At 39.4% G+C, this 26,381-nt stretch overlaps 1 protein-coding gene across 10 annotated transcripts in view; it reads left to right on the forward strand.

Moving 5' to 3' along the window:
• The window catches only part of LOC146437682 (uncharacterized), a 135,457-nt gene that overhangs the window by 46,367 nt on the left and 62,709 nt on the right, over positions 1-26,381 (forward strand). For all 10 annotated transcript variants that reach the window (XR_014851474.1, XM_085057620.1, XM_085057613.1 and 7 more), the window contains one exon: positions 604-798. The gene's annotated coding sequence lies outside the window, so the exon portion shown is untranslated. The remainder of the gene's footprint in view (positions 1-603; positions 799-26,381) is intronic.

Genomic DNA, 26,381 nt, shown 5'->3' on the forward strand with positions numbered 1-26,381 from the left:
TTTCAGAAAACCTATAAAACAATTGGTTGGGGTATTAGAACTCTTTAATGTAACTGCTGTTGCTTTTTTAACCTTAGTTATTTCTCTGCTACCAAAGAAATTATGCCTTTAAACTCCAGACAAACCTACAAATGGGTAATATTTTTCTGTAATTCTGTAAAAATAGCTGACAATTCAGATAAATGGCATTGGAGGAGCATAGTAGTAAGCACTTTAATAAAAAAGAGTGATGCACTAAGAGTTTCTTGCATTTAAGTTTTTTTAAATTGTATTTCCAGGTCAATGCTGTGATTATTGATTATTATTGTCCAAATGAACGCCTGACCCTCATTTTTATTGATCTGTCTTTTCTAAATATTGATGGCTGTTATGGGAAAGGAGCAGCAAGAGTTGGAGTCAGGTGAGACAGGGCAATTACAAAGTTCTTGTTCTGTGCTTACCTTGTTCCACAGAATTAGGGTTTTCCCTTCTGTACTCCTGAGTGGCCATTTATTGGCATAAATGGATGCTTTTGTGTGTGATTCTGAAAGTGGGATTTAGTTTTTTCTGTGTAAAGGTTATAGCTTTGGGGAATAAAAGCAGCTTTTTTTCTCTCTCTCGTAGTGCCCAAATGGCTGCTTCCCTCCCTGAGGTGTCTGGGATGCAGGAGGAGAAGAATGAGGGGAGATTCCAGGGCAAGGTATGTTCCCTGTAAAAGGAGGGGCACACCATGTGGGGATCCCTCAAACACCAGACCTTCCTGTTCCATTTCTCTCCTGAGGACACAACACCTGGCATTCCACCTGCTCCTTGCTGCAGGTAAGCAGAGCCTAACACATTCCATAGTCTCTGAAGGTCTTCTGGGTTACTTGTGGCTAAACGTTATTTTAAACATTTTGAAAAGCAGAAAAACATTCAGGTCTTTCATACAGTAAAAAGCCAGGAAATGTGATAAAATTATTTTCATCTATGTACTTGCAATCCTTTCTAATGAAGTGTTTTCCAAAACTTAGAAAAGTCTGAAAAATACTCTTTTTTTTTTAATGTGCTGTAGCTGAAGATCTAGAATGTGATTTCCCCTCCTCCTTTACAATAGACTTGTAATTAAAAGGCTTTAGAGTGGAATTACTGTCAATATAATGAATTTTTTCTTCATACAACTAACATGATCTTGAATTAATTTTGATGTAAATGGCAGGCCTAAGTCCAGGTACTGCCAATAAACCGCAGTTATGTATCCATGGAATGGTTAATGTGAGTCAAACTGTCTGAGACAGTGCAGTTAACATCAGGAGAGGGGCTGTGTGAAGCAACCAAAATTAGCATTAAAAAATTGAAACATATGAGGCTGCAATTACTGTAACATCATAACAGGGAGACACTGCAATTGATATTGTAATGGCTTAGATGGCAATGGAATAAGTCAGTGAAACAACTTCAGATAAATGAATAAAGAATTTTAATGGCATCACATTGCTCTGCTCCAGAATGGTAATATTTTAGGGGTGCTCAATCCACGGTTAGCTATTAAAAATGCTGTAAATATGGTTGCAGTGCATAGCTCCTGTTCCTCAGTGTGTTGAATGTTGTCAGCTTTTTCTTTTTAGAATGTTAACAAAGGAAAATGATTCTAAGGATAGGCACATAGTAAATTTTCTGTTTTTAATTCAAGTCCTTAACTCTGAAATGTTTTGACCTAGTGAAACTAAGAGTATAATAAAAGTTATTATCAGAATAATCTCATCCACCAACTTATATCTTCCTAAAATTTACTTAGTCTGAGAAAGTCACACCTGTCCAGAGCAATCCAGCAGCACCCCACCCACGCTGTGTTTGACAGTGAGAGTGCCAGGAAAAGGACTTTGGGAGACAGATGGAAAATTCTGATGTGACACCAGTGCACTCAGTATTTTTCAATGGCTGCCAGCACAGTGGTTTCAGAAAGGGCTGTCTGTCCTTACCTGCCCAGGCCTGCTGTAGGGAGAGAAAAAAGGTTGATAAAAAAAGGAAGATAGAGGCATTCAAAGGGTTGTATGCAAATGCATTCAAAAACAGCACCATGTGCTTGCATTTCATCAAGGTGCTGCTAAACTTTCCACCCCAAAGGAGCTATGTTTCACGTTTTTAAATTTAATAGAATTCATCTCGGATTTCTAAGAAGCTGAGGGAAATCTCCATCAGCTGACATTAAATTTTCATGTGAGTTGTAACAAAGTAAAAGCTTTAGGAACTCCAGAAATAAGAGAGTAAGTAGAACGAAAAAGCTGCTTATAGATTGGTTATGTTGCATTTATTCTTAACAGAAGTGTGAAAAGCCTCATGAGGAGCTGAGTATAAAAAGCCCTAAGGATAGCAGTGTGATCAATAACAGGAATCTCTGAAATGATTCTGTACTTGCTTAATAAAGTTACCTGCATGAAATAATAGAATTAGACTTCATAAAGGTATTGTCAGTATCAGATGGCATTTCGCTAATAAAAAAGTACAAAACAATATAATTATAAGCTTACGTTAAATAAATTACAAATTAGTTGTTTGTGACTTCATGAAGCCCAGGTCAATGGCAAAACATGACTGAGTTCCAAAGGGAGAGAAATTATGCTTGGTGCTGCTCAACATTCCCATCATCCATCTCAAAGTCCATTGTATCATCTCTGATAACATAAAAGGGGTGAAGGGCAGACCTGCAGAGCAAAAGGAAGTGTCTGGGAAAGCAGACTCGCTCTGGAAGAGATCTGAAACACCAACTGGGATTGGGCACCCCCAGGTCAAACCTAGGGAGCAGCTGGAGAAGGGGAATCCTTTCATCACTGCCTCTGAGTGTGACTCCACTGGTATTCATGTGGCAGTGCTGTATTCCCGCCTTTCAGGGGACCACTTTTGAAAATGACTCATAAAAACCTGGAGACAGTGCAAAAAGAAAGGCCTCAGACTAGGCAGCCTAATCTCTTTAACTGCAAAATTAGTAAATGAGAGTTGGCTGCCTTGCAGTGTAAAAGAGAAATAATGGCAGGCAGTAAAAAACTCTTTAGTTGATATTACTTAAGAATCAATATTTAGGAGTTAGAGCACACCTGTTCCAGATGGAGAAACGCAGCTTGTTAAGACTGGTGGTTAACACCTAAAATTGGGAGGGGGAAAAAAAACTGCTTGATAAAGCAGCAGTGTTCTGCCTTTGCTGTCTTGACAAGTTTTGGGTTCCTTTCTAAGGCATTAATTATTTTAATAGAAGGTATTTGATTGGATTAAAATTTCTCGTGATATTTGAGATGCTGTGATCTATTGGAAAAAGTGAGAAAATAGTGGCAGTATCTTCAGCAGGTACAAATTCCAATTTTTGTTGTAACACAAATATCATACAAACTTGGAAATGCCTTGACTTTCTAAAAAAAAATCCTGATTGTTCAGCTTAATGAGAAGACAAATAATGCATGTGGAAGGAAAAAGTTTTACTTTTGGAAATAGAACAGAATTTTCTAAAGAATTTATTTGAATGACACTGAGTAGATCAACATCATTATAATTTCAACCATTCTATTTTGAAACTCTTTGCTCATTTGCAATTCTGTGCTTGCTTTGCAATTATAATGGTTTGCAATTCTGAGCTTTTAGTGACAAGCCTGAAACTGTGCATATAACATAACCATAAAATTATGACCCAGTGATGTTTTAATACTCTAATATCAAATGGATGGATTTTTAAAAAACTTTTTCTATGCCAGCACATTATTCAGAGCAAACTGAGAAAAATCAAATGAAGTTGAAATTTATTGTAACGAGAGCAGGGTGTTCATACTTTAGTAATGAAGAGATACACAAAAACATCAGCTTAAGATTTTAATGCCATCTGCAGCCAGGACACTGTAAACATTTAAAGCTCCTCAGCCACCATATGTGCAGTTTGTAGTCCTGCTCCTACCGAGTCTGTGGCAGAACCTCTGTGTGTTTCATGAGGTGGGAATGGGCTCAAAGTATCAACAGCTTATCTAGTGCCATGCTGTACCTCTTGGTCTTCTCTGATATATGGCATCAAAGCCAAGTGCTTAACACTGAGCTAAGCCATGTCCATCTTTAATTTTTCTCAGTACTGTTAATCTCATTTTCACATGGAGCCACTTCTATTGCATTTTTCCTGCACAGAACAAGTATTGAAATGGACTGTAGGCAGTCACCTCTGCCACTTCTGATCCTCTTTTTCTTTAGGAGGCAAGGACCAGAGGCAAAGGGAAGGAAAGTGCTACCAGGTGTTAGTTTGGCCAGTGCACTGAGAAAGGATTTCTGACTTCACATATTAACCATAAATCCCACTCCTATGAGCATTGCAGAAGCCCTAGAATCCTTGCTCATTTTCCCCATCTGCTGTAGATCATTGATTGGCAAATGGGGCAGAAGAGGCTTTAATTAAACTCATATGTGATGCCTGTGCTTTAAATTAGTGCCAAATGGGCTCAAGGTGTTGTGTAAATTTATTAAATGCATCTAACTCTCTTCCTCAAGCAGAGAAACATCAATCTCAATAAATATTGCACACACCTTTTTACAAATGGCCACTGATAAGGAAGTTAGAAATTCTCAGCACAGGCTTTTCCTCATTGTCTGACACAGTGAGAATGTCTCATTCTGCAGGAAGTGAGTGTGTGCCAGGTTTACTTCTGCTTGGAAAATTACCAAGTCTGGGAATATATTTTGATCTTTCCTTCCCCTCTTGTGGGAATGATCAGACAGCAATTTCACCCCTCCAGAGTCATATTAAATTGGATGTGAATCCAAGCTCAGATTTTGAACCCAATGCTGCAAATGTCTCTGCCAGCCTTTCCAAGTAAACTCTGCTTGTTCTGACCTTCTTCTCCTTTCTAATTTGTTTTGCACTGAACATAAGAATACAGTTTTCATTTGCTGCAAATTGAAGCAGAGTCAAGTGCAAGAGCAGAAATAATTTGTCCAACATAGAAACTATAGATCAAGTGGGATTAAACTATTCTGGTTATTAGACTGTATTACTGCCTTAAAGTGCTCTCTGTAGTCCTTAGAGAAAAAAAAAAATCAAACAAACCTCCCCCCAGTATGGATCCTTGACTAGTGAAGTTTTCCAAGGATAGGAAAAAAAACCAACTAAATTCGTGAGAACCATGTATAGAAGAACATTTTTTTAAACAAGCAAAATTTGAAATTTGAAAACAGGGATTTTACCATTTTAAAAAGCTTCTTCCATTATAATTTGAAAATACAAATTTAAGTTTCTTTCTGAAATAACTAGCAGAAGGGAACCATACATTTTAATCTTCCTGCTTTTGGTCATAATAAATTATGTGATGCTGAATAGTTTTTTTTAGGTAGTATTTCAGATAACAAAGTGCCATTTCAGTGCAGAATCTGCATTCTGAAAATATTTAAAGATTTTTTCTTTTCATAAATTTTGTGAGTATTTGCATAAGTTTTTCCAGTATTTAATTAATCTGGAAACATTTTTCCTTCGTAAATAAATTCTTCCCACCATATGTTTAATAATCTTTCTATTGAAAAGCTTTGATTCTTCCCCTCGAGCTTCACCCTGAAAGACAAAGGAGAGCTGAGATAGTTTTAAGAAGGAACAGATATTCCTCATTTCTGCAGTCAGGTTCAGAGATCTTTTCCTGTCCCTGCTGGGCCTTTTGTATTGGTTGTGCTACTGCGGAGTAGAGACAGCGCAGGTAAAAGGGCAGCTGAACATCCACCCAGGAGAGTGGATCAAGGGCTCAGTTCAGGATTACCTGAGAAAATGAGTGAGCAGAGGTTGTCAAGGAGCAGTGAAAATGTAAGGAAACAGATGAAATGGAGGAATCATACAGCAGACATGTTTCATTTTTTTATGTGACATGGTTCTGACTTCAGGGAAAAGATAAATTCAAAGTCAGCGTGCTTTAAGTGCTACTTCTCTTACGAGTTGTTTGGTATCATTGGCAGAGGATGTTAGAAAACAGGGATAAAAATGCATTTAAGTAGTTTCATATAGCAAATCAACTTGTCTGTCTCTTCTTTCCCCCCTTTCTGAAAGTCGGGCATGAAATTTTTGTTTCATGTGTTTCATAGAACAAAATGGTAATTTTAAACTGGAGTGGAATGTGGACAGAACCAAGGCTTCTTTTTTCCTCCTGATTTTAAAATGCATCCGTTTCTTTGTGTATTTTTTTATCTATTTGTCTGTCTGGTCTGGGTCTTCAACAAGTAATTTTTCAAAGGACCATAAAAAGGAGGCAAATTCCCCACATTGGAAACAGGTACCTCTGAGAAGCCTTATTTCTGTTGTGGTTGTTTTCTTTTCATTGTTTGCTCCTTTGGGTGTCACTTTAAGGTCTGACCCTCACACAGACCAGCATCCAAGCCCTCCTTTTCTAGATTTACAAATGTAACCTGAGTTTGACAGAGCCTCCTCATTCTCTCTGCACTGCCCCGTGTCTCTCTGCATAGACATCTCACTGCACAGCACATGTCGCAGAGATTAGATTGGTTTTCAGCTGATTGCATTATACTAATTTCTAACAATGTTATTGTATTTTCATTCTGCCTCTCTAATCAAGGAAGGAGGTTTTCAGTGAGAAAACCTGCTGATCTATACATAGAATTTTCTAAAAACTACAAAGTGGAGGGGATTGGAAAATGTTGACAGGCATTTTCTTTTGGGAAATGCAAATGTTGTCAAAACTGGAACATTTAAGGAAGAGATTTTCTCTTGGAAATATCCACTTCAGAATGAAAAGAAATACGTATAAGTACATTAATTCTATTGAAGCTGGTTTAGTTCAGGAATTCAGAGGACTGATAAAATTTTTTGGTTAGGAATAACTTCAGAGTCAAGTTTTTTCAACATCTCTTGAAATGAGAGTAACAATTCACAGGGCTCAAATGAGCCTTTTCTGTCCATGCATACCATTTATTGAGTGTCGGTTTTATAGTAAATTTGGGATTTATTCTAGAATCAGGGACAGTGGACATATGATAAAATTGTCCTGATTGATTCAAGTCTTAATATATTGAAGGGGACTGACCTTAACTATGAGCTCCACTGTCAGAACCAAGGATGGAGGTTGATTTAAGGATGCTGATCTTGCAAATGTCCCAAGTCAGAAATTACATGATTGAGCTTTTGGCTATTGGGTGTAGTTTGCCATCATTCTGACCATGCAGCTCCTTGATATCCCCCCTCAAAGAAAAGCTCTATTTTGCTAAAACTGTGGATAGGCACTTTCACGGACAGAAAAGCAGTTTTGGCCACAGCACCATGTTTAACTCCTAACTTAGAATCTTTCTAAAGCTGACAAAATCTTGGGAGCTTTATTTCCTTGTTGCAGTCACCAAACTTTACTGAGAGCGTGGTGCTTCAGCTGCAATTAAAAGCTTGACTATTCTTAGTTATTATTTCCAGACTCTCTGTAAGACATTTTCTTCTTAAATAGAGTAGATTTTTACTGCAGCAGCTGTATTTGCTGTTAACCCAGGTGAGGTAAGGACTTTTTTGGTGCTAAGCAGTGCATCAGCACAGTATGAAAGCTGTGACTCTGCTGCAGTCCGGGTAGGATATTTTCCATGTAATTCAATGGAGTTTAGACTGTATCAATACTGAGAGACAGTGATGCAAAGCCCTTTGAATCGGAAAGGACAGTGGTTGAAGAGGAGGATGATGAAGTGATGTACACAGAACAGGAGCACACCAGTGACAGCCAGGGTTTGTGACCCAGTTCTTTCAGATCTCGAGGCAGAGCCCCTCATTGCTGGACCCTGCTGCCTTCCAAGGTTGCCAAAATGGGCACAAGCGAGGGGACAGTGAATGGTTTGGACAACTGCATTTGACTGATGGCTCAGTTTTGCTCTGTCAGCCTTCACAGACATTTCTTGCACCGAGTAAACAGGGCTGTAATTCCTAACTCCAGCAGAAAGCATGCAGGAAAAGCTGCTGCTGGAAGTGACAACACATTGCAGTGGCGTAAGGGATTCTGCTGCTGAGGACATCAAAGGGCCAACTTTTTGTTGTCAGTGCAAGTAGGCAGAGAAAATGAAAAAAAAAAAGGATAATGATGGATAGTGCACAATGAGTCAATTTGTTTTGTATTATATAATATTTCAGTATGAAAAAGCCCTTGGGAAGCATTTTTACGCTACTCTCCAGTTCAATTTTGTGCCTTGTTAATTACAGTTAGTCAAAATAGACAAACCCTTTCACAATTCATAAATTTATCATCATCCATCTGATAGCACTGTTGATAAAATTTTATATTATGTTTGGAGCGTAGTTGTTCTGCCGCTGCTGGAATTTTGGGGGGATGTGGTGAAGCTGGAGAGCATGCTCTGCAGCACCCACAGTTGAACAGTTCCAGCTTTCAACAGCCTTTCATTTCAGCGTGGTTCCCATCCAAATTTGGGTTATGTCCTCTTTGTAGTCACTGCTTTGGCATGGCTGAGACACTGAAAATCTGTTTTCACTTGTGACCTCTCCAATTTTCTACAAAATTTCACATCATGTTGTGGAGAATCTTGTCGTGAGAGTATCTGAGTACCTTTGTGAATGCTGTTTTTGTTATTTCTTCCTCAGCATGACAGTTATTTATATTACAGTGATAAAAGACTTAACTTGGTTCCCTGACAGGAGAGGGCATCTTGATTGATGGATTTTGCAGCATAAGTCAATCAGTCTGTTCATTTGGAATTCTCTTTTCTTGCAAGAGAGAACAAATTTCTACAAAGAAATGCACAAAGAAAAGGTGATATGAAATGCCAATTTAAAACTGAATTAATTTTTAATTGAACCAAAATATGCAAATTCTAGCAAAGCATACTTTTTTCAGAGTTGTTTTGGGAATTTTGAATTCTTTTGCTCTGAATGCTTTTGAGCTAGCAGAAATTAAAATTGGCAGCTATAATTATCTGGAAAACCAGAAGCATCTTTGAACTAAGATTTGTACTTTCTTCCTGGGTTTGATAAGTTTTTAATGGCTTTCTGAACTAGCTTTTGATGGCAATATCCTTTTTTCTGCTATTGTAACACAAAAATAATTTGCTAAAATATTTGAATGCCTACAAAAAGCATTATTTTTCATTATAGAAAGGAAGAAAAATAGTCCATGAATCTTATTAGTCTTTTTCATGATAGTTGTGGACAGTTGGGATAAAGGTTTGGTGTAGATGATGGCTGGAAACAGAATTGCCACCCACGTGGGTGAATGCCAAATTTGCTAAAGCTGGTGTTCAGAAACAATGAAAGCAACAAATTCCATTTAGTTAAGATTTACTGCAGCACAAACAAGAATAAAATCGAGGAAAATTCCAAGTGAAATCAGGGTGTGTTGGATCTTTAGTAACATTATTCCCATAGCTGTTTGTAACTAATAGCAGTGTATTCATGTGTTACTGCATGTCCTGGTAGTGATAAATATTGTGGGAATTCTCTGGTGCCTGAAATGGCATTAGTGCTTCTGCAGTACAAAAGAATGTCATCTGCTTTTCTGTAAGCCACTGCCCATTTGCCACTTCTTCAGAAAACTTCATAAATTGGATTAATTTCTCAGAGACTTTAATAGAGCTGTCATGTTTTAGGTTTATACCCTAAGTAATAAGGTTCAGTGGTTATCTAAATAATATGTAAATAATGTAATCTAGCCAGACTTCATTTTTACAGGGTTTTGGAGGGGAAAATGGAAATGTCTTCCTTCTAGATGCTAAACCACGCTCTAAAACTGAAATTATTAAACTTTATTTGCTGAACTAGATTATTTGAATTGTGGATGGTTAACATGTTTCAGGACTGGGCTCCCATTCCTTAGCAACCTCAATTCTTTCCTTTAATACTTAGAAATTATTGCACAGAAATCTGCCATATAGAATAGTTCCACGAATCTTATATAATCTTTTTGAGCAAAACCTCCTGATTTTCAGTGATGTGAATTAATTACTTTGTTAACTTTAAATGCTTTAATTTTCATCTGCCTTCTTAAACTTACTTAAACCATTATTCATGAGACAGTTTTAGTGTAACCATAAATACAATTTTAGATGCCCAGATTTCGATTTCTGTAGTCAGAGCCACACAGGCCTTTAGGGAGTACCTCAGAAATGGAAAAGTAGGGGTCGCAGTTCGTTTTTATTTACTGAAATGCCAGGTAAAAACGTGTGTGAGGTGAGGATCCTCGCTGGTCTCGGCATCGCTGCGCGCTTTCAGCCGAGTCCTTGCTGCCACCTTCTGGCGTTCGTTCCTGGCTCGGCACAGGCTGGAGGGAAGGGACATCCCGAAGGATGGGGAGCTGATGAGTCTCCTGGGTTCCCAGGTGTCAGCAGGTCCGAGGGGAAGGGGGAGATAAGGTCGTGACTCCCAGTAAAGGATTGCTAAAATGATATTAACCCAACTGCCTTTCTTACTTCATAGAGATGAACGGGTCCTCTTTGAGCTGCAGCCAAAACCAAATGGACATGTAATAAAATTATACAAGATATTATTATTGATTGGGATTTCCCAATGCCTTTTTCTAGCTTTCCTGTATCTTGCAAGGAAGTATATAATGCGAAAACCCCTTTTTTATTTCAGCAGTTTGTCTGTTGAAAATATATAACCTCCAATATAACAATCCTACCCATTCAAATAGTCAGTTTGTTCCTCAGTAGGTTTGAGGGGGTATTTTTTGTAGGTTTATATGGGTTTTTGGTTGTTGTTTGGTTGTTTTTTTTAATTTTTCCAAACACAAAACAAGTGTTCTAAGATGAAATGAAATCTGCATCCCTCTGAAGTTATCGGGAATTTGCCGTTGGCTCCAGTATAGGGTGATGTTTGTTGCTTTGCCTGCAGCTCTTGCATCAGCAGAAATGATCTTGTGCTCATTTGGTGATGAAACAATGCCATGGGAAGTTCATGGGCAGCAGATATCCTGGCAGATGATCCATGCCCTTGGTACTGAGTGCTGATGGAAGGCTTGGCTGTCTCAGGCTGGGCTGCAGGCGCTCCAAGCTCTCTGCTGGGAAAAAGCAGGCACGGCACTGAGCAGCAGCCCCAGCTCCTTCCCAGAGAACAGATGGGCCATCACCTTGCCTTGTTTACCTTCTCCATCATTTTCTGAATCACCAGGTTGCAGTTTCTGGACCTGCTTTAGTTGCACAGGGAATCTTGAACTCCCTCCAAAGGTACAACACACGTTTTGAGGTAGGGGAGACAGCAGGAGGGATCAGAGGCTGATGTAACATGAGAAACTGTTGCTGAAACCTGCATTACTTTATACCACAGAAAATATCACCTAGTATTGGGCAAGACTTTGAGTTAGGATTTGATTCCCTGCACCGGCAACCCTTTTCAGGGACAAGAAATGGGATTAAAGTTTTCATAATTCTCACTTGTGTCAAGCCAGAGGATCAGGGTGGAGAGATCTCTGAGGGCATCAGTTCTTACCAGTGGGACTTAAAATATGAACTTCAGCCAATATCTGTGCAGCAAGCTTTTTGGGAAAAAAAGAAATGGAGTGTAAATTTCAGGTGTGTATCTTTCATCCTACAGTAGTCCTTTATAGCCTATGATTTGCTAATTTATCAGTGCTTGGCTCAAGCTTAGAAGCATTAATGGATGTTTTGGTGGGCAGGTAGTTCAGTAATTGATTCTGAGTTTTTCATTGGAAGTGGAAATCAAATGTTCCAATATTATTGTGATGGAAACATCCAGTGCTGTGTCAAAGATTAGTCTTACAGGGTATTTGAAATGAGTTAGTAGCATCTGTTCCTTATATCTCAGCCCCTTAGATGGGTGAGGGGCAGATTGTGAAGAGATGGAGATGCTGCACTTTGGTTTTAGAATCCTCTGTGAGAAGGACAGGGTGGATTAATGTATTGAAGCAGTATGCAAAGGCATAGTGTGGCATGGAAGCAAATGGTTTCTCTGCTCTTCCTCAGGACCTCTCAATAACAAGGACAGTTAGGGGTAATTCCAAATTTCTTTGGCTTCTGCTTCCCAAAATTGCGCTTCTGATGCTTTGCAGAGGAGCATGGTTTCCCCACACCAGTTCTCTGTGTGCTTTTGTCTTGTGGAGCATTTGCAGTGTGGTTTGGATTTCTTGGGAGTGACCTTGTCTGACTGAAGAAGTAAACGTTCTGATGTCATGTCTCCGTTTTTCTTTGTCCTTTTGTCACCCATTATGTGACAAATAGGAAAAATAAGATTTATCTTGTTTCTACATCATGATTCCTGAATTAATCTTTATATTTCAACTGTGTTTATATGACTCTTAATGAAACAGGATCTCTTCTTGCATTATCTCAATGATTAATGGTTGTTGTTGAAAAAAACAGATGTGACTTAATGTTAGAAGCGCAAATGATTTCCAGACTGCAATTATAGTGAATTAGTTTAACCATTAATATCTTCCAAATTGAATTATGCTGTATATGAGGTCACTGGTAGTAGCTGCAACTAATACCTGACCATATGTGTCTGTCTGTTATTTTAACCTACTCATTGTTGTGTCCAAAGACATAATCGATGTCACAAAACGGGGTTTGTTACGCTTTATTAACTCCTGTTAATTATTGGGATCATTGGACACCTGAGTGCTCCATCCCTGTGTGTGCAGCTGCTCAGGAAACATCCTCTGAGACTGGGAGAAACCAAGCAGCTCACACCCAGGGTTTTGCTGTGGTAGTGAATACTGGGCTTTCTTTCCTAAAATTCAGTCATTCCTTTGAATACACCTTAAAATCTTATTATGTGATGCAAGCAAATACAAACAAAACCATAGCAGAGAAGTAAATTCCCTTGATTCGCTTTATCTCCATCTTATTATCACTGCTAATTATGAAGCACTTCGGGCAGGAAATTCCATGTAGTTGAACTTAATGGCTTATTTGAACCAAGTAGGGATACTCTACTGAAAATATTCTGCTCACTAAATGAAAATTGTTCATTAAAAGAAATATGCAATTTGTTACAATTGGTAGCATTTCATACTCTGAGATTTAAACAATTTTGTAATGGTGGAGATAATGGTATTAGCTTATAAAATTTCCGGTTTGTAGAAAAGCTTAAGGTAATTTTAGAAAGTAAAGACTCATCTTAACTATCACATTGAAAAATGCAGTAGGAATACATTTAAACTGTGTGGATTTTAATATTTTAGTATTTAGTATGTGAATGTATGAGTGTAAACAGAGCTGTGTCATAGATCTGTACACCCCACAGGAACAATTCATGAATTCATGTGTCTAGGCCTGATTTTTGTCCTTCTTTAAGATCAAAAATAATGAGTGGCTTTGCCCCCCCATAATTGGTTTTGTATTTTTAAAGAGAAACGGTTACACTCTTTTCATTAGCGTTTCTGTTAATGAAAACAATTGGGAAAAGCAGCATCTGCTTTACTTAGAGCAGCTCCAAGTTCTGTAAGTGTATAAAGGGTTGTGAGTAAATACAAACAAATGAAGGCCTTGCCAGGGGGATGCATTAATGTGTTTGGAAGAAGGACAGCAGCTAAAAATTTGTTTGAATACTTCAGTGAGCGTAATCGGAAAGATGGTATTTGTACAAGCAGTTCCACCTTCCCAAACACCCCCAAATGATTTCATGAATCCGTTTTGGGTGAACAGGGTTTGTCTGATCAACTCTTAAGGGAGCCTTTCACCAATGGATAGTGAAAAATAAAGAAGAAATATAGCCCAATTTAGATAAAGAACTGACTGTTTTAGAGGCGTTCTCTTTAATTTCCACTGTGTGCCTTTTCTTTTTTGCTCTATTGCTTTGGAAGGCAAGGACTCATGACTTTTATCCTTCCTAAAATATCTCAGGGCAGCAAGCCAGCATAGAATATATCTTCCTGCTTATGTGTGCACTCAGTCTTCAGGTCCATTTCAGTACAGTTGCTGAAGGAATAATAAATTATTTAATTATCTGATACCAATTAGTGCTGCTCACAGAGAACCCTGTGAATAGCAGTCTGTGGACTGGAATGGTTTATTTACAGATAGTGTAATGTATTTTCCTTAGGATGCTTCCAAATTTTGTTTGCCTGTGGCAGTAAAACTGAAACATCAATGAAATGAAGGATTGCTTGCAGTGTCTAGAAGGCAGTTGTCTAAGATCCGTGGGTTTTTGAGAACTAGGTATAACTTAGCTTTGAGACACAGGTTCCTAGCCTGCAAATTGAATGAATGATCGAAAGGGATTATTATTTCATGCCAAATGTCCCTGCTAGGAAGGGATTTACAGTTCAGTTTTTATTTTGAATGGCTATGCATGTCAGGAGAAAACAATTACTTCACTGTTACATAGAGGCATCACTCAGGTTTTAAAGGAAAAGTCATCCAGAAGTAAGTATAAGTAGAAGCTCACATCTGGTTCTCTGTTGTTCATGGGGGCTCCAAAAATGTAATTTCTGGCCTCTGAAATGTTTGTATACAGACTTGAAAGGCCTTTTGTAACTCTCACCATGGAAAGGAGCTGGAAAGGAACATGCCTAGTTCGAAACATGGCAGTGCCAACAGACAGGAGGGAGCAAAGGGCCACCCAGATGATGATGATAAAAATGCATCCAAGACCTGGTGGAAATTAGGATATAGGTGACTAGGCAGGACTTAGGAATTTCAGGAGCCAGTGCCTTTGTCTGTGGATGTACTCTGTGGAAGTGATGAGAGCCTGAGCATGTGGGTTATCCTTCAAACAGATGACCTATTCATGGATAGGAAAATAGAACTGAGCCTGGCTGGGAAGGCAAAATATGATTCTAATAGAAGCTCATGCCGCAATGGGAGACAGGAGATCTATTTCCTTCTCAGTTGCGTGTCTCCCATAGCCCTGGGTAAACCACTTAATGGAATTGATGATGTACTGATCCAGCCAGGAAACAGATGTCTCACTTCCCCACTTCACAGAGCATTATGAAGATGGAACCATCTGATCAGTCAGGGATGGTGTGGTGACAAGGGTGACATAAATTCTGAAGATAAAGACGTGTGGAGTGAGATTCCAGCTCTGCTGAATCCAAAATATTAGAACCAGAGGAGATTCATCAGTGGTTTCATGTGATGGTTGTGGCATGCAGGCATCTGCAGGCTATTTGAAGATGAAACAGCGAGCGAATGCATATGAGGAAATGAGCTATTTTGTATTCTAAAGCATCATTAGTCTTAAGGGAGATAACTCCTTAAAAGTACAGAGGGCATGTGGTGCATGAATGCCCTGCAGAGTCAGTGCCTAAGGGATTACACTGTTCTAGGTTTTTTGAACAACCACTCACAAAGTAAAAGCCAGAACTGCTTCCAGGTCTGCTGGAATGGAATGGAAATCTCAGGAATTAAAACCCCCATCATCCCAAGACGGATTCTTTGAGTGTGGGATGTATTTGCTATTGCAACACAACATATGGCTGTACCTGGCACCATTTCCTCCAAGACATCCCATATGCTTGCAGTCTGGAAGTTGTTTGCAAAGAGCTTTACTGACTCATCCCAACTATGTAATCAGCTGGGAATAATAATAACCAAGTGATCTAAATTTATTACAGGTTAGGTTTTTATTTCTGTGGACTGAATTGCATCAGATCAAAGTATCATTTTTCTAGCAGACGAGGAAGCAGGTATGCTGAGTACCTGGGTGTCACAGTCAGGCAAGTCACAAAATTAATTATCTGTCCGATTTTACTTCAGAAATGGTGATGTTTGTTGGGAAGAGTGTTAAGCAGATGCAGACATTGTTTGCATGTTGAAAGGCATTTTGCAGACATTATTCAGTTTTTTGAACCTCCCCGATGGATATCTATTGGTGTTTTCCATCCTTTAGGAAGGGGGATGCAGGAGGAATGAGTTCTTATTTTAACAGTGAGTGCCAGAATCCTTTGATAGTAACCTCAGCTTTCTCCTGTACTGTGGGAGAAGGAGGGAAACAGCTCTTTCTACACTCTGAAAAAATAATTAAAACCAAAATAAATTTACTGGACTTTTAGAAGTCCAGAGGTGAGACCTCGACACAAATGCTCTTGTCTTTTCAGAGGCACACCAAATTATTTTGATCTCTTGAGAGTCCAGTGGAATTGGAGTCAGGATCTATGGTGGAATTTTGTAAGGGAATGCTCTCAGAAACTCTGTCTTGTGGGGGTGAATAGATCTAATAGATCAGCTGCAGGCAATCTGTAGGGTTTTACTGTGTGACTGTGAACACACCATGCACTACGGTGACAAATGAAGGAGATTATTATGAAAAAGAGGATTTGGAAATCCTCCTGGCTCAGGCTGGAGAATTTTAATATAGCTTAAAAACTGCCATCGTTTATAAAGTGAGCTTGCTCCTAAAACTTCTCTTCCTTCCCACTAATCTGTGCTGCTGGGGATGAGAGAGCCTTTTCCAGCACAAGAGCTGACTCTGGCAGGGTTTGGAGTGCTGCTGAAGCAGTGCTGCCTGCAAGCAGAGAGCCTTTGGCCCCTGCAGTGGGACTGGGGTGCCTGGGAGCTGCTCTGGAATGCTCTGGCGCTCAATCCCATCCCGAAACCACCGCAGACTTTGGCTCCCACTCACCGTAGCTCATACCTTGCTGCAGCTGAGGGACAGATATTAATTCAATTACATGAGCATCCTGGGAGCCCATTAGAGGCTGCTTCTCCTCTGCTGTCAGGATGAGGAAGTTTTTTGCTGGGAATATAGCATTTTTCACGTGGCATATATGAGAACAGCTAAATCACAGCAAAGGCTCTGCAGTAAATGTGCATCTACGTAATGCTGAAGGTTGCAAGGATAAGCAGCAAAGTTTTTCAACACCTTGCAAACCAAACAAGACTGAGGAGTCAAGGATTTTTTGTCTCTTAAACAGTTTAGTGAAGCATGGACTGAACCCAGGCTAAACCTGGGGTGTTTCTGTTGGCCCTTTAAAAGTGACCACATTCAATGCCCAACAATGCAAAGATTCTAATGAAATGTTAATGGCAGAAAGTGATAAGCACACAACAAAATACTTGAATTCCTCAGCTCGGGGACAGGAATGTGGATTGCTGGTCTGGCACTGGAGAAAGTGCTTTTGTTTTTCAGAACTGAAGTTGATATCAGTGTATTAGAAGCTGGCACCTATCTCAGCATGCACGGCTTTATATGCAGAAAAACACATGTTCTTGTTCTTTTTAGTGGCTTCTACCTGCTGGGTTTTTTTGCACTGGAACCTGACCATCTGTCTGTTTCTATTGTGTGTAAGATGCAGTGACGTGGTGGTGGATTCTGGCTCTGAAGAGAAGGGAATAAACAAGTCCTGCTTAAGGAAATGCAAAGTGCTCATAAAGGCACTTTCATTGGAAAAGCAAATCATGTGATTCAGAGCAAGTTATTAGAAATGTTCAAGTATGTGAATGTGGATAATGTGGATGTGTTTGAATAAAAATCTTCTCTTTGGAATAATAACCTCCTTTGTGGAAGACAGCAAGTAGTCACAGCTGTCCTCATGGTGTTCTTGCACTGAAGTTCTTTTGGAGACCAAGAGAATTATGTATCTGCGTGACATGATTAGAACTGTGTTCACAAAACATGGCATCTGACCTTACAAAAAAAGAAAATCAATGCAGAACAAGTCTTGATTGGATTTTTTTGCCAACATTGCACTTTCTAAAATCAAACTGATGTGCAAGGTGAAGCACAGTGTGTAAGCTACAGGCTTATGGTTTTGCTCTGAGAGGATGAATAAACAAAGAATTTGCAATTCATTTTATCTTGCAAAGTCACATTTTAACACCCCTCATGTAAATAGATTATTTTGTTAGTGCTTGGAAGAGAATTTTGGCAAGTTAAATGTCCAGAAGAAAGGTTTAGATCCACATTTTAAAAAGTTCATGGATGAGGCAGTAAGTTTTTTGTTCTATTCCAAGGAAAAGCAGAGTTCATCCTTACCTGTTTACATACAGAGGTGCTGCTCTTCCTTTTGGAAGCAGAATGGGAATGATTTGTTATTGGGCCACATTGAGTTTGCTTGTTTTCCTGTCCAAAACAAAAAGTAAATAATTTATTTACAAATGTTCATTCAGTTTGTTTTAAAGAACATGTTTTTTTCCAAAAAGGATGTCGGTGATGTACATATTAAAAATTTAGAACTTTTCAGAAAGTTTGTTGCTCAGACATGCTTAATGGTATCTCAGACATGCTTAATGCTCTTAAACACGTAAGTTTTTTTGCTAATTAAGGCTGTAGATAGCTAATGATGCCTCTGGGGGATGCTCAGGACCATTTTGATTTTAAGTAGCTTCTTTAGCTAATTTTGCTGAGATCCAAAGCTACACGGTTCATATTTAGCTGATCCATGAGCTGCTCTTGTGGGACAGCCCAACCCTACAGGTATCACATGGAGCATGTTAAGTTGTGCTCAAGTGAACCAGCAGGAAAGACACAGTGAAGAAATGGCATTAAAGTTGTAAAGACATTAATTGCAGAGTGAGGAGGTGTTGGAGCTGAGCAGTTTATCCAGTCAGTGTCTACAACCAGGATTGTTTCCTACCCTATGATGTATAATTTCCTGTTTGACAAATATGCAGCCTTTTGGTATTCATGGGATAGTTATAATTAAAATATCAGTTACAGCCTGGTGCGTTTAACTCTTTCAAACAACTTCACGTGCCTGTGAAGATGTGTAAGACTGACAAAAAAGAACAGTGAAATGCAGCTATTTGGTGGAAGCAATGAAGTTTCACAAAATGTTCCTTTCAGCTTTTCGGGATGCTAGTGGTGAATGATGTGGCTTCACTCCTTCATCTAGAAACGAGCAAGAAAATGTGTAAAACCACCCATTCCCTGCCTGTAATTGATATTCTGTAACCATGCAGTGTAGAATAAGACTTATCTTTCCAGGAGTACTAATCGTTGTCAATCAGTAATACTAATCAGTAATGACTTTCCATAAATCTCCCCAAGAGCAATCGGACCACTCCAGCTTGGGACCTGCTATAAAAAATTGCCTGGGCTATCTAATCTCTGTGCCAGACAGAGCTGAAAATGCTGCCTCAAATTAGTTTGTGATAGAGGCAGATAGCTCCATTTTGACATGCCTGAGCTTGAAAAGATCTCCTTTAGCAGAAAATTGGGGAAAAGCTTAGTATGTCTTAATCCCAAATTTCACATTTCATTAAAAAGTTTATAAGGACGATTTCTATATTTATGTTTAATTTTATCTAAAGCTGCAGGAACTCTATCATTGCAGTGCTGAGCTTTACTTTTCTCTCCCCCCATTATTCTGCTAAGGAGCATCTCAAACTTGACCAAAAAAAGAAAGTCTAGGCTGGGCAATTCTCATTTTTCTGCTGTGCTGGTTTTTGTGTTGGCTGAGGACCCTGAATGGACAGGACTCCATCAAGTCATGTGCTCTGTGTCCATCTGTGCCACTGGCATTCTTCCAGCTGGATGTGCTTTCTTCAGACAGTTTTAAAGTGATTGAAATGACAAAACTGTCACGTTTTCCCCTGTGAAACTCTTCTATGCAGTTTTTCCTGATATTGTACTTAAATTTTTCTTTAGCCTTCTGCCAGGCTGTGGTGTGCAGCCCTTGTTTCCGTTGGCACTTTGTCTTGTTCTTCTCTTGATATGGTTCAAATCCACCTGAGCAGCATTATTGTTCTCACACTTTATTGCCTTTATTAATCCTCTGTAGAAGTCATTAGCCCCAATGTGGTATTTGATTTTTGTCTTGTTTGAATACTTCTAAACCAGCTGATGTCTTTCTAGAACTGTGATGTTGGGAACACTATGTAGGAGGAAAATCTACCTATCAGTGGCTCTGATATGAAACATTGAGTCTCAAAGCACAATACTCAAAATTTAAAACTCATGCAGCATTTTGACTATTCATTTTGGTTCTTCAAAGTGGTTTTAAAACATCTCCCTTTAAACACAGGCATAGTTGGGTTCCCCAGTAATATTTGACTGTATGGCTTCTCAGATTTAATGGCTTCTCAATAATTTAATTCTTCCTGGAATTAAATTATCTCCAGCTAGTGTAAGATGGCTATCACTGTGCTTATAACATCCATTTTATAGTTCCTATATAAAATAACTTACTGCTCTTGGAGGTTGCCTAATGCTGCCTTGGTACCTTAGCTGTCCTTTCTAGAACTGAGTCTTTTCCCTGAGCTGTTTCAAGGAGGTATTTATTCCCTGTAAACAAACCTTTTGGATTTTGACTTTACTGGGACATTTTGTTTGTTACTCATTTATGTTAATTTTGTTTTGTAACTCATTCTCTATCACCCTCATAGTGACATCGAGACTATCTCTGAATATTCGCTTGTATTTTTAGCACAGGATTTTTAAATCCCTTCCTCTGGAGAGGAGCTTTAATCTGTATTGTTTTAACTAGAGCAGTAAAGAAAATTTAGAAGTCATTTTGTTGTCCTGTTTGTTAGGTATCCAATAGGACTTTTCTGTTTTCCTTGCCTGCTTCTCCCTAAATTTTCTACCAAAGAAGGCTTCAGCTACTGTCACCTATACAATGCAGCACTTGTGTTACTATTTCTTTTTTTCTAAATCAAGCCTGTTTACTGGGCTTAAACGTCAGTGGTTTCTAGTCTCCGAAAAGTAACGTTTCCCTATAAACAAAGGTAATGGACATTTTCTCTCTGCTGCCATTATGACAGCCAAGAGTGATTCAAGTGGCACCAAGAAAGGAACCCTAAACATGAGCAATTAACAATGGATCTCAGGGCCCTGCTCTGCAAGCAGTGTTAAAAATGAGTTATAAATGAGCAATTGCAGAAGGGAACCTTAATCCAATACACAGAGTGGATTAGTGCCTCAGGCCCATGGTGCATTTTCAGTACAATCATAGGCTTTATGACCCTACATTTCATAACAAGATTAGGAAAAAACCCCATTTGTTACTGTCCACAAATTGGGAAAGTCTGGCAAGATGGATATGCAGTTAACCTCCTGGAAAACATTACATTTTTGGCAGAAGAATTCTGAATACGCAAACATGCTTTATATGTAGTTAGTATGGGGAAACGACAGTTACTGGGAGAATTTCTGTGAGCACCTGTAGTGATACAACAGTGGTGGTGTAGGCATTGTTTTCTGAACCTATAAAAAGGGAAATGTGTGGGTGTAGATAAAATCTTTGCTTAGGGCAGCTGACAGGGCAGGGGGGCAGCTTTGGTGTTTGGGGCCTTACATCTGCTTTGACAATGAGCAACTAAATAGTACAGCTTGGAGATAGTACATATTTAAATCATTTATGCCAAACAGACCACCTGAAAGTTAAGGGTGTCTCTATGGACTATAAGGGTGACTCTGAGAATCTGAGTTAGCAAACAGCTCTGAGTTCAGCAAATGGGAGATGGGGCCTGGTGCAGACACTGGAATAAATACATGTGTGTGGTTATCAAGGGCCAGCAATTGTGAAAAAAGATTGTGTGCTTTGTCAAGGCTAAGATGTGAAAATGGCCGATGGTCAACTATTATGTAACCTAACAATGCCTTTTAAAGCTATGCAGTATTTTCTTTTTATAGTTTTCTTCCTCCTGGTAGGTGAAAAGGAATTATCTAAATTTATTTCACGTCTCCTAGCAGCTTTCTTATCTGTCTTACGGACTTGCTTTTGAGTTTTGCTAAATCTCTTAAACTCTGAAATCTTTTACCTCTGATGAAATCTGTTTTGCTGGCTGTTTAGGGAAATGGCTTTAGCTGTTGTCCTGCCATAACTCCTGACTTGAAATACCATCTGCCTTTCTGCTTCCTGAGCTCAATAGCTGCCCTGTAGCTGTCATCCAGGAGCTGAGAGCAAGAGAATGAAAGGCAATACTGAAAGCTCCACAAAGCCAGGGAGCACACAGTGCCTTCCTTACACCAGGAGGAGATGATCCCCGCAGAAAACTGGAGGAGGGAGAAGCAGGGAAGTGTCTGCTGGGCAGCAGGTGAAGGCATCCCGCTGTGGGACAGAGCTGGGCACAGAGCTGACCTTCAGCCCTTCAGCAGCTGAGCTTGCCCAGCACCTGTGCCTCACCTGTGCTTTACCTGCACAGCTCCACAGATCAGTGCCAGCAATATGCTGCTTATGTTAGGCAGAGCAGTAGGGAAGAGTAATCTGATTCACAGTTGTAAACTTTGCTTCCCTCCTATAGTTTTTGGTGGGTTTTTTTTCACTCCACCTCCTGCTATGTGTAGTTTAAGTGTGGCAAATGCTGTTAGGCAGGAAAGGACTAAACTCTTGTGCCTCCTGAAAAAGCTGAAAATACTGCCAACTATGCACAAGCACAAGTTACCACACAAAAAATAAGAAGGTGTCCTGCACTGGTGAGAACACTGCACTGTTGTGCAGAAAGACCAAGGGGTTCCTAGCTGCTGAGGAGCAAATAAGGAAAAATCAGACATCAGCCCTGTTAGCTCTATTGCAGGAGAGAGAAATAACCTTTTGGGGCTAAACACCATCCATGCAGGGTTTGTAGTTGAAATTCAGTTAGTGTTTGTGCTGTTGTTTCCCTGCTCATGGTTAACAGGACTTTAGTGTGTGTGTGTGTAGTGCAATCAGAACATACTCGTGCTGTTTGCAAAACAGACACTTCTCTCCCTTTGCCTGAGAATGCACGAGGGAACAGTCGTATCAGGAAGCAGTCAGGAGCTGGAAATGTAAAAACTGGTGTGTGCTGCAAAGAGGAGCATCCTGAAATCTGCAAATCATGTTTTGACTGAGAAGTGCAAGAAAAGGCTTAGGTGTGAACAGGGGAACAGCCATGGATATTATGACAGTTCGTTCACCATAGTGCTCACAACAAACATTTTTCTTGATAGCTGTGAAACATTATCCCTGTGGAAAAATAGAATATTCAGCTCTGTGGGAAATATGCCTCAATAAAACTAAAACATCAATGTGTCTTGTTACACATTTTACTGGGGATGTAATTTTCAGTCTAATTCTGAAGCCACAAGATTACCAGATAAAACAGTGCATTAAAGCATCTTGACTGCTGTGCCACTGTAAAGTGGTAGAAATACTGTGAGTCCTTAATATGAATACTGAAGTGTTCAAATTGCATGTGTTGGGGTTAAGCAATGTGAATTGACTTAGTGCTGTTCTTCTAAGGGTTCACACATAAATAATTGATTTTTTAGTTAAGAATAAGCATCCTTTAAAGTAAAAAAAATCCAAACCCACAGAGAGTTCTTAGTTGAACTAGAATAGTTGTGAAAGAGTTTGCTGGCAAAGACAACAAAATTGGTCTTTTCGCAAATCTACCCTCGTTTCTCTCAAGAGCTATGGATTGTAGCAGGGAAGGGAATTTTGCTCAAGAAAAAAGAAAATTAGCAGAGTTTATAAATATAAAGCTCCAGAGAAAGATATTGCAATAGTGGTTTGCAAAAGCAGGCAGACGTTGCAGTGATGAAACGATAAATTTTTAAGCTTCTTTCAACACTCTTCAGAAAATAAGTCAGAGAGAGTAAGAAGGGTGTGCTTCTGGTGGTTAAGGTTCTTGCCAGGATGCCCTGTTGTGATTCAGGAGAAAGAAGCAGCTGAAATACCTCTCCCAAATCTCAAAGGGTTACTTAAATCAACAAACTGTCTGGTCTCTGATGCCATCTCTTGTTTCACTGTCTCCTTTTCCAGAGAAAGGGCTCCCTGGACATATCAAGACAGGGTTTCCATTTTTTAAAAAAGATTTCATTGAAACTGGAGTATTTCTTGTGAGGATGAGCTGTTTTCAGTGAAGCTGGACCTCATTCATCTGTCGTTAGTCCTGGCACATTGTGTGTATGTTGCCAGATAACAGGGTACTCTCCAAATCTGAAGCTGTGCATTTTACAATGTCCTTTTTATTCTGAGTGTTCAAAGAGGCTCAGAGAAGTTCACCAGGGCAGGGAATAGCTGGCTTTGAGCACTGCTGAACTTTTGAGCGTTTGTACACCAGTCAGCAGGGACTGTTCCCTTTGAGTCTCTCCGTGTACATCAAGTTTGTAAGCTTAAGATGTTCAGGCAGCCCTTTCTCCCAGGAACTGGTGAAGGATGTGTGTAATAGCAGAATTTTGGTTGTTGCTGCATTTCCTTAGGTCTTGTTTCGCTTCTGGAGACATCCTCAACCAAGGCTTTTTGCCTTTTATTTTAAAAGGGAAAGGGTGATGCTGCGCAATTAAGAAACTATGCAGGGAGGAATTTTAAGTTCCTTTTCAAAAGCAACAGTGAAATAGGAGTAATCTTCCCTCTTTGCTCATGTCTGTCATTCCCTCAACAGCCTCTTACAAATGGGGTTTATCTGCAGGGCATGCTCTATTTTGTCTCTAGCCAGTGCTGCTGTGCTTCCTACTCCATTCTCTTCCGTGTCATCCAAGTCTGAATCCTTTTTGGGAATTTGGGTGTGTTTCTGTGGTATATCAGAGACAGGCCGAGATTTTTAAGGCAGCAGGGTGAAAATCTGGCTGAAGAAGCCATGAAATGACATCCTGGTTTTAGTCTCTAAAATGTGTGTCTCTTTCTGGCTCTGAAGTACTGGAGTGCTTGCCCTGGAAGAACTCTGAGTTTGGCTTTCAGATTCACACAGTTCTTTAATGAAATACAGTGTCTGGATCTCAGGCTGTATCCCTTTAGTTCTCTTGCTTCTTCTCTCCATCGTGGTTTGTCAAAAAATAAATCCAATCCTTTTGCTAATAATAAACCTCACTAAGATTTGCAGTTTGACTTCATATACAGCACACACTCATCTGTTCTTTACAGGTTGGGAAAAGTTCTCGCCCACCTTCCCACACCTCCCCAAAATCTGGTTACAGCCCACTCTATGCTCTATCCGTATATAAATGGCTTGTATTTTGTCACAATGGATGTTTACAGCTTGTTAATGAGCTATTAATGTTCTGCATCTAAGAATAAAGCATAAACAAAAAAAGCCTTGATGCAACAACTAAGTTCTTAAATCTGAGCAAACTGAAAAAGGAATTACTGATGCCCTCAGTCAGTAAAAGCACAGCATGTTTTAAACTGACTCAAACTGTGTTTTTGTCTGGTGCATTGGGTGACTTGAAGTCACCCAGGAAATAAGTTTATACTCTGATTGAGCATTTTAAAGTGGGGCTTTTTTCAGTCTTCTCCCCAGCTTGCTTCCTCGGGAGTGAACACATCATTTTTGTAAGCAAATGTTAATTTACAATGACAGTCAGATATGGAGATGGCGTCAGGATGGGGCTGAATCACCCAGGAAAACGGGATCTAGGAGCTCAGCACTGCTCACCCTTCACTTCTGTGACTCAGGAGAAAAACTCTCCCATCATAGAGAAGAGCCATGCACTACATCAGTGCTAAAAATTAAAATGTGAAAGGATTGGACTGAGTCTCTTAACAAGTAAATAAATGTTACATGAACTGTGTAATTTACTTTGGCTCAGATGTATTGCCTCGAAAGAGATAAGCCCTCCTCAGCTGCAGGGGTGTATGAGTCCAGCAGTGGTAGGTAATGCTTTATTCAGAGACAGGAGATTGGCAAAGGAGTAGGGCAGGAATATAATGATCTAAGACACAAGCCAGATCTGACAATACTTGAGATTCCTGATTAATGATTTCCCTGGTATTTAGGTGTCTTATTACGGTGTCAATACTTTCCTAATCAGAAAATCAAAGTACCAAGTGATGAACATAGATGATGTCTGGAGCACTGCTGGTGGTAACCTTGAAAGTGTAATATATGAAAGTTCTACTTCAGACTCTGGTAGTTTTAAAAGCAGGGGCTGAAAAAGACAGTATGCCCACAAAACCATAATTCCTTGGAAAGGGAAATCATGTTTGTTAGAGTTTTCTGTCTTAAGGTGCAAAATTGGTAACACTTATAACTGCTACTGACAGATTCCAGTAATCATCAGAGTCGTGTCACCCTCACAGGTGGCAAGAGGTTGGGAAGACCACAGAAAAAGTCCAAAATACAGTGCTGGAAGCTTCCTGCTAGGCTAAGTTGAAATATAATCTTCTTTTCCTAAGTCTCCTACTGCAGTGCTGAGAGTGGAATTGGCTATCCAGAGAGCATTCACATTCTGAAAACTAGTATCAACATACGTCCTGCTGTCAAATTGAGATCCTTTCCAAATGCCTGGGGATTGACTGTCCACTGCACCAACCTGGAATAAAAATGCAGTTTTAAATGGAAATATATACATAGAAGTAATGTGGCAGAGGAGGGAGCCAATAGCAGCTAATGGTGGGGTTTGCCCTCACCTCAAGCAAGTGCCTAATACTTTCTTCTGCAATCAGCTCTGTTGGAAGGACAGCTCATAATTACAGCAGCTCTCACAAGGAAAATTCCACATTAGTATGGTAGCCTTAATATTATGTCTTATTATTATTAAATGTAACTTACCATTTTTTTAAGATTTAACCTTTGCAGAGTAAATGGTACCCCAAAATAAAATCTTTTTGAATTAGAAATTCTAATTATTGAAATCCTTCTTAAAAGGATTTCAAGTTTTCTCAGTTTTCAAATTGAAA

Source organism: Lichenostomus cassidix, chromosome 4 (genome assembly GCF_008360975.1).
Source record: "Lichenostomus cassidix isolate B80296 chromosome 4, HeHo_3.0, whole genome shotgun sequence".
NCBI lineage: Eukaryota > Metazoa > Chordata > Aves > Passeriformes > Meliphagidae > Lichenostomus > Lichenostomus cassidix.